Here is a 9,899-nt window from a genome sequence, read left to right as displayed (position 1 = left end):
ATGTTCTACTCTGTTACTCTGAGCAACACACACCTGGGGCATTGGGACATTCCACAGAGGGCGTTGGGACTTTAAGAATTGCTTTTATAAGTAGGTTCCGGGTGTGGTCACCTGCCGGGGACCAAGGCCCTTGAATGTAGAGGTCATGCCTTTTAAATTTTTATTCTTCATCCTGATGACTGATGCTGATGAGCATCGCTTCATGTGCTGGTTGGCCATTTTCCTACTTTCCTTAGAGAAAAAAACCAACTTAAATTCTTTGTCGTTTTTTTTTCCCTCTTCCAGTTTTGAGACAGGGTTTCATGAGGGGAGCCCAGGTTGGCCAGGAATTCACTCCTTTCCTCCACCAAGTTCTGGAATCCAGAATGGGCTTTGCCAAGCCACGAGTTTTCTTTGCCCATTTTAAAGTTGGGTTATTTATCTGCTTGCTGAGTTGTAAGAGTGGATCCTCATCACGTGTAACGTTTGTAAAATATGTTCCCCCAATCTGAGCCGAACCACCATTTTAAAAATTGTTAATTTTTTGTATATGAGTTTTTACCTACATGCATATCTGTGCATCGTGTGCATGCCTAGTGCTTGTGGAGGCTGGAAGAGGGCATTGGATTCCTTTGAACTATGGGTTATGGGTGGTTGTGAGCCACCATGTGGGTGCTAGGAATCAAACCCAGGTCCTCTGGAAGATCAGCAAGTACTCTTTAACTGCTGAGCCATCACTCCAGCTCAGAATCACTCTTTTTTTGTTGTTTTTTGTTTTTTGTTTTTTTTTTCGAGACAGGGTTTCTCTGTGTAGTCCTGGCTGTCCTGGAACTCACTTTGTAGACCAGGCCAGCCTCAAACTCAGAAATCCCCCTGCCTCTGCCTCCCAAGTGCTGGGATTAACAGAACCACTTTTTTCATACTGCCCTTAGAACTGCAAGTCTTTAAACCCAATTTATGTTTTCTTTCTTTGGTTGCTTGTATATTTGTTTGTACACTTGACAACAAATATGATGGTCTGTTGTCCCTGTCCTTCTGCTTCTCTGAGCCTCAGCTCCCCCACCCCCACCCCCACCCCCCCAGCCCCACAGCCCTGGCTTCTCTTGCAAAGCTGAAAGAAGAGGGGATGTCCCTACTGTGATGACTAAAGTCGATGCTTGATGAATGTAGGATGTGTGCTTCTGTTTGCAGATTGATACGATTTACAACATCAACCACCAAAATAAATCTTTAAATTGTACTCGCTGTCAACCTGACCTTTGTCATACATCAACAACTGGGAGCACCGGTGTTAATGAATGGAAACTCTGTCTGTAATCTGAGACTCTGCCATTGGTTAAAGAAGTCATAGGTCATCTCCGAAGAGAGTTCAAAAGCAACCTGCGGGCTCCTGCAGCTGGGGTTGGTGAACTTTAATCCGGAAGCTGATTCAGAGCACTTGACTCGCCCTGCTAGAGGAAAAGGCCCAGCAGGGGTGGCTCTAACAAAGCCCCAGATGGAGTTGACTCTCTGCCAGGACTGGAGCAGCTGGCTGAGGGAAGCAAGCCATTCTTGCGCCCCCCCCCCCTTTATCCTCTCTCACAAGCAATCCATCGCATTGTCTAGTCCTGGTGCAAAATAGTTATCCCATAAAAGGCACGTGAGCATCTGACATCAAGGACTTTCCCTCAAACTTATCTGCTTTCTGAACTCTTATTGTGCCCTTGGAGAAGAAAGAACAGAAGAAATCCAACTGCAGAACACCAGGGACTTCTGTATCATTTAATAACATGAATTTATCTCTTCAGAGTCTGAGACTGATTTGGGGTTATTGTAAGCCATACCCAAAGGCCATGAATCGATTGAATGTAGTTTCTCTTCCTTTCGGCAAACATTGACGGAGTGGCTTCAGTGTGGCAGACACAGAGCTGTGCACAGAGATGTAGGGCTGAGGGAGGCGTACAGTGCACAAACTCACCCAGCATCTGGCCTTTGTATTGAAGCTGAACAAAACAAGGCCCGTACTCCCTGCCTTGAATGGTTCAGCTGCTGCTCTGGTTTTCACACAGCATCAGAATGGAACAAAGTTTAAAGACCATGAAGAGGTGTAGAACGCTTGAGTTAGGGCCTCAGCCTTTTACATAAAGAGTCATAAGGACAGGAAGAGCCTCTGCTCAAATTATGCTGAGATGTCCCTTCAGAGTCTCCTAGGTCTCACCACACATCCCAAAGCCTCTTAACTAGAAGGTGCAGGGGCCATGACTGTGACACAGCTGTTCTGTTTTCCATTTTCAGCAGGCATCAGAAGTTTGCCTAGGTGATGTTAAGATTACATATCAAGCTTTCCTTGGAAAGTGCTAGAAGCTTTAGAAGGAAAACATTAATGACCTTCAAAGGCTTAGTGTTGAAGGGCTGGAGAAAACTGGCAGCCCTGGGTGGGGAGTGATGGAGAGACTGGGCAAAGAGCAGATGGTCTTTCTTCCCAGTCATAGGCCACAGCCTGGACCACGAGATTCTGTCCCACGGAGTGAGCAGAAACCCCAGGGAACTGCGTGCCAGTATAAATATGCAGCCTTGGGCTCCATGCCCAATTGAGTAGGGGATGACTAATGCTCTCATGGAACAACTCTCAAAAAAAAAAAAAAAAAAAGATTGCAGTGGTTTCCAGAGCATTGCCTTTCTGCAGAAGCAGGGCTGAGCTGAGCAAAGTTGAACAGCATCATGAGCGCCTAAGAATCACGTCCCATCCCCACCCATTCTCACCTCCTCCCATCCAAACTTACCTGCTCCACATCTCAACCTTTAAGGGGTTTTCACTGGCTTAGCAATCTCCAAGGTCACATAAGGACACCAGCAAGCAGTGCACTTAGACTTTAAGGTGAGCGTCTAGTGCCTGTGCTCAGCAGTGAACTCTGGAATTCCCTCCTTGCAGTACTGTGATTTTTTTAAAATATCTGCCACCCTTTTTAGTGACTTGGACTAGAATCTTTCCGTTTCATGAAAAAAAAATTTTAAATTCCATCCAGTCTGATGAATTTTTTGTTCCGAGGTTCCCAGTGTCTCCAGAGGTGAGCAAGAATGTGATCCTTGGCAGAGGCGGGGATGGAAAGTCTTAGGACTTAACAGCAGGTGTGTGGCTGTTAGGGCTCACTGGATAATCCCAAACTTCCCTCAGAACTGACCAAGACTTCGGAGAGGGGCACAGGAAGTTTGACATACCTCAAACTTTACGCTGCTGAGGAAAACAACAACAACAACAGCAGCAGCAGCAGCAGCAACAGCAACATCACCCTACTATTAGACTGCTTAAAATGTAACAGGCAAGGAAAAAAAACCTACAGATGATACAATTACCCTTCAGTGTCCATGGGACTTGGTTTCAAAGACTCACGTGGATATCTGAGCCAATGGATGCTTGATATATTTGCATATAACCCATGTGCATCCTCCCATAGTCTTAAAATCTCCTCTAGATTATTTACAACACTTACTACAATGTGAGTGCTATAAATAGTTGTCTAGAGAATAGTCAGAAAGGTTCTGTGTGTGTCCCACACAGATGCAGATATCGGCTGTGTGTGTCCCACACAGATGCGGATATCGGCTGTGTGTGTCCCGCACAGATGCGGATATCGGCTGTGTGTGTCCCACACAGATGCGGATATCGGCTGTGTGTGTCCCACACAGATGCGGATATCGGCTGTGCATGCAGACCCCAGGCTTTACCACATGGTTTCATCTGTTTTGGTTTCATTTCTAGTTGCAGAACCTATAGACACAGAGGGGCCAATGGTAAAATATGTGGCCAAGTGATCCTTTGAAATACGAGTTTCCTCCTCTTTTTCCCTTTTCCATTCCTTCTACTCCCACCGAGCTGTGCCCAGATTCCAAAAGTTGAAATATTCAGCGTATTCTAGGGTCGAGGTGTTGTGAAGGAGAGTCATCTCCAGACTGGGAAGAGACATCCATAGCGGGGATTGAAAGGGGGGGTGAGAGGCTGTGAGTTAAGAACAGCAATGATGGAGTCTGGCTTGGCAACACAGTCACCCAGAAGGGCAGAAAACCCCAGGGAGAAGTGGGAGTGTGGAGGCTGGTAGGATTGGTGGTAGCCTGGCACGCATCCCACGTATCGGGCAGGGCAGAGCACTCCAGAAAGCTAGAGGACCGTGACAGGAAGACTGGAAGGGGACAGACAGCATACCTCAGCAGTAACCAGTGTGGACCAGGACTAAAGGTCTTCCTAATTCCACAGGCCTGCCCCCCATTCCTTTCACACATTATCTTGGCATTGAGGAGACTTCTGGAACTCCAGAAAAACATGAAGCTATTTTCCCACCAGCTGGGTGAAAAAAGGCTCAAAGTCAGAAAGCAAGGAGAATTATAAAGTCCCATTTTTCATAGGTCTGACTTTGTGCCCAGGTCTCACTACCCGAAAGTCGTCTAGCAGCTTGAGGGAACAGAATGAATGCAGGGCGGCCCAGGGCTGCAGGAGGTTGGTATCTGACTGTGGAAAGTCAGTCTGAGGTCTCCTGGATTGACCAAGCGAACGCCTCAGAGAAGGACCTGTAGACTCGTCCATTTCTCTGCCTGAGCAAAAGCATAGACACGTCCGCAAAGCAACGCGTTGCGTCAGATCAAAAGGATGCCTGCTCCTCCCTGCTAATCTGGCCATTGCTTTCAAAAGCATGAATCACCTTTACAGTTGCCATGACTTAGAACAGCTTCTTTAGCAGCTTCACATATGTTGGTAGGATGAGAATTGCTAAGAGACGGTGTTTACTTAACAAACAAGCTGAACTTTTGGAACTTTTCCTGAAAGGTAAGCTTGATTCATCTGCCCATGTGGAGAAGATACTCATGGGAGTCCCCTAAAGGAGTGCGCTGACTTTGGCAATGGATACAAAGTCTCCTTCTCATCTGATTCTTAATCTTCACGCCTTGCAAATAAGCTTGTTTCAGCCTGGTTGGATGATTCAGGATTTCCCCAAGAGTAGCCAGTGATCTCTGCCTCCCGTTTAAGTTTTAAGTTTACAGAAGGGGAAAAAACTTAGCAAAATTTACAACATCTTACATTAATGGGATACAGTTGATAAGTAATTGATGAGCCAAAATAGCAAAATAGCTAGTTTTTTTTTTTTTTTTTTTTTTGGTCTTTTTTGAGACAGGGTTTCTCTGTTGTTCCCTTGTTGTCCTGGAACTCACTTTGTAGACCATGCTGACCCTGAACTGAGAAATCCGCCTGCCTCTGCCAGGTTATTAATTAAAGTTCATGTTGACGAGGTTTTCATTCTTGGTGTGGCACATTTTGTGTAGTGGCCAAGTGACCGTCGGAATCATGGCAAGCGGTCATTGTTCTAAAAGTCCTCTGTGTTCCCCCTACTCATCCCTCCGTCACTTGTCCCACTTCCACTCATCCCTCCAGCCCCAAAACCTCTGCTTTGGTTTTATTAATCACACCACTCCAGAGATCATAGAAATCCAATGGCTACAAGCATCATTTATGGATTGCATCATTTAGTGGTACTGGGAAGCCAGGCTCCACCCCTGAACCACACCCCCAATCTTTCATTGTATCTCTTTCAATCATGCTCGGGTTTTTTTGTTTGTTTGTTTTGTTTTTGTTTTTTAAGATTTATTTATTTTATGTATATGAGTGCTCCATCTGCATGTACACCTACATGCTAGAAGAGGGCATCGGATCATATTATATAGATGGTTGTGAGCCACCATGTGGTTGCTGGGAATTGAATTCAGCACCTCTTAACCTCTGAGCCATCTCTCCAGCCCTCATGCTCCAGTCTTTATCAGCAGCCAAGAGGATGCATTTCTGCAGCCGTGTGTGTGTTATTTTGCAGTCTAGTGGCTTTGGATCAATGTTACATTGTAGCCCTATTTCCAGGTTCTAGCAGAGTCCACACATGCACTCTCCCATAATGTGTAAGGATGCATTCTGACAGTATGAAATGACCTAGCTCTTCAACAGAAGCAACCAACACTGGAACACAACTAGATTTATTGTCCCTCTTGTGAACTAAATGTGTTTAGTGTTGTTTTTGAGAGTGTTTCTCTGTGTAGCCCTAACTGTCTTGGAAGGCCCTCTGTAGAGCAAGCTGTCCTCAAACTCAGAGATTTGCATGACTTTGCATCCTGAGTGCTGGGATTAAAGCAACCACCGCGCAGCCAGGAGCATCTAAGTTCCCCTTGTGCAGAACTTTTGATTACATTAGACTTTTACTCTGGATTTTTTTTTTCCTTCACAATCCTATTTTTCATCAAAAGTTTTAACCACATCCTCACTGGAATGTTATTTTTCTAGGGTTTATATGATTTTTCCAACAGAATAATAGCGACAGAACAAAAAAGCAGTGAACACTAAGCTTAGGAAATTTCAGCCATGTTCTCTTTTTTTAAACTTTTTTTAAAAAAGATTTATTAATTTATTACATATACAGCATTCTGCCTGCATTCTGCCTGCAGGCCAGAAGAGGGCACTAGATCTCATGGTTATCTCTCTAGATGGTTAGGAGTCATCATGTGGTTGCTGGGAATTGAACTCAGGACCTCTGAAAGAGCAGCCAGTACTCTTAACCTCTGAGCCATCTCTCCAGCCCAATTTCAGCTGTTTTTCAAATATCAGAGTCCTGCCCTGGAACATGAAGACTGTCGCAGTTTACAAGCTAAGGGTGAGGTGTGGGGGGAGCAGGGCTCTTGGGATTGGATGGGAGCTTTCATTGCAAGACAGTTTCATACCATACCATAAGTCATATTTGCTTAGAATGTTTGTCCAGAGCAGATGGAAGTCCCCAACCAGTCCAAGTGAACTGCACATATCTGAAAAACATCGCGAGAATGTTTTTCTCCTTTAAGCTACAATTCACTTTATCTTAAAGATAATAATGATTTTTTAAAAAAAATCTCCTTTGGAATGTAAGCTTGAGGTTTTCTTTCTCCCACCCTTTATGGAAAGGCTCAAGGGGTTTTTGAGCAGCAGCAATTAATTAAATGGGGTTTCCTCTGAGCTATGCAAGAATCAGCCTGACTCTCAGGGTCTATGTCCTTGTTTGGGAAGTTTTCCTTTGCATACATGGTTAGCAATGCTGAGGTCCTGTCCAGCCACTTCCACTGTAGGACTTACAGCCTCCAGGCTAAAGGGAAGCCAAGAGTAGAAGCCCACAGAGGCTGCAGAAATCTAGCTATCCAGTCTGAGCTGTAACTGCAGAGCCGGTTAGCAATGCAAACAATTTTCTTCATGAGAATCCTGCAGCAGTGTTCCCTAGATACCAAGGCTATGAGACTGGCTGTTTTAACAAGTGAGTTATAGCAGTCTCTCACATAGTTTAGAGGTCATCACCTTACATGGTTTGCAAATACAATCAGTCTCCAGTATCCTGGAACCCATATCCATACATTCAACCAACCAGTTTGAAAATGTTTTTGAGAGAAAATAAAAGTGTGTTTCCTGGAGATGTGCAGATTACACAATTCCCTAAATGACATAGTAAAAAAAATCATATAGCATCAGGGGTTCTGATGCCTACTTTTCGTCTCTGTAAGTAACTGCATACATGAGTCACATTTGAGTCAATGTTCTATTGCTGTGAGGAGACACCATGACCATGGCAACATCTAAAAAGGAAACCATTTAATTAGAGGGCTGGCTTATAGTTTCAGAGGCTTAGTCCATTCTCATCATGGCAGGGGGCATGGTATCATTGACTTCGGAACCTCAAAGACCACCCTTAATGATGCACCTATTCCAACAAGGCCACACCCACTCCAACAAGGCCACACCTCCTAATCCTTCTAATCCTTCTCAATAGGACCATTCTTATTTCAAACCACCATAGGTCCATACAAATACAGAAAGTAATGAAAATAAGTCTTAAATAGTTTTAAAGATTTATTTATTTTTATTTTATGTTTACGGGTATTTTGTCTGTATGTTTCTGTGCACTACATGTGTGCAGTGCCTGTGGAAGCCAGAAGAGGAGGTTGGAGCTTCTAGAACTGAAGTTACATAGGTTGTAAGCTGCCCATGTGGGTGCTGGGAACTGAATGTGGATCCTCTGCAAAAGCAACAAGTTCTCTTTACTGCTTAGCCTATCTCCATCCCCAATAAAAATAAATCTAAAAAAAAAAAAAAAAAAAAAAAAAATAAGAGTCAGAGGCCCTGGGCCTGTTGTTGTTGTCCTTCTGTCTTGCCTACGAGTGGGCATGGACAAGGCTCCTCTAGGACAGCTTACAGACTGCTGACTGCTGGTGCTGTCTTTCCTAATGGCTTAGGCAGGCTTATGTTCTATGCTTCTAGACTCTTCGCTTGGGATTTTGTAAATAGCGCTCTATTGAGGTGCAAATGTTTTTAACATGTACTGAGACATCTTTTTCTGAATGTGTTTGCATTCTTGAAAGGGGTAAATCCTTAGGTCATGGGAAAATAATTCTGGAGGTGGGGTTTTCCGCATTAGGAAGCTGGTAAGAGAGATGGAATTTGGATAGGACCTAGTAATATGAATAAAAATAATCAGCGAGGATTTACCATGCACAAACACTGGACCTACAGCATCCTCATTGTCTTACTTCATCTTTACAGGAATGCTGAGGGTAAATGGAGAGAATATGAGCTCAGACCACCTACACCCACAGCTTACTGTCTCTGTGAGCATGGTTTCCACTTTTCCCTTCAGGAATATGACTCCAGGAAACTTGCCCACAAAGATGAAACTGTCAGTAACCTTTGTTGTTATTATTCTAAAATATCTCGTTAGCCTTGCCAACTCTCTAAGGTTCCCTTAGTCCCACCTTTTTCTTTCTTCTTCTTCTTCTTTTTTTTTTTTTAGATTTATTTATTTATTATATGTAAGTACACTGTAGCTGTCTTCAGACACTCCAGAAGAGGGCATCAGATCTTGTTATGGATGGTTGTGAGCCACCATGTGGTTGCTGGGATTTGAACTCTGGACCTTCGGAAGAGCAGTCGGGTGCTCTTACCCACTGAGCCATCTCACCAGCCCTCTTTTTTTTTTTTTTTTTTTTTTTTTGGTTTTTTCGAGACAGGGTTTCTCTGTGCAGCCCTGGCTGTCCTGGAACCCACTCTGTAGACCAGGCTGGCCTCGAACTCAGAAATCTGCTTGCCTCTGCCTCCCAAGTGCTGGAATTAAAGGCGTGTGCCACCATGCCTGGCCCCTTTTTCTAATATTAGCTCTTCCCCCTGAAAGTTCTGCCTTAAACCAGACCCCTCAACTCTTGGAAATATCATATACTGCCCTCCCTTCTGTATTCAGTATACATTGAAGGTCAGCCTATTCCAGGCTAGACAGGGCTACATAGAGAGACCCAGGCTTCAGAATAATAATAATAATAATAATAGTAATAATAATAATAATAATAATAGATAATAGCAATAGTATTATTAATAATGATTGGCAAAATCATTGAATGATTTGAATTTGAGTGGTTTGAATGAAAACATCCCCCATAGACTCTGAGTGAGGCATTATTGGGGAGTGGCCTTATTGGAAGAAGGGTGTTACCAAGGGTGGGCTTTGTTTCAAGCAAGGCACAGTATCACTTTCTCTACCTTTTGTCTGTCAGAGTCAGGTGTAGAGCTCTCAGCTGCTTTTTCAGCACCATGTTTGCCTGTGTGACACCAGGCTTCCTGCCACGAAGATAATGGACTGAACCTCTGAAACTATAAGCCAGCCCCAGTGAAATGTTTTCCTTTATAAGAGTTACTGTGATCATGGTGTCTCTTCACAGCAATAGAACTCTAACCAAGACAATAAAGTATCCGTTATTTCTTACCCATATTATGCTCTCTGTGCTGTTCGATGCATACAGAGCAAAACCTTTTATTTGAGACAGGCAGACAGCACCAGACACATACAACAGATAACACGCAAACCTCAGGGGAAATACAACAGACATAGTAAGTGGAAAATTCA

The sequence above is a fragment of the Mus pahari genome, chromosome 13 (assembly GCF_900095145.1).
Source record: "Mus pahari chromosome 13, PAHARI_EIJ_v1.1, whole genome shotgun sequence".
Classification (NCBI taxonomy): Eukaryota; Metazoa; Chordata; class Mammalia; order Rodentia; family Muridae; genus Mus; species Mus pahari.
Note: the sequence above shows the minus strand (reverse complement) of the source record.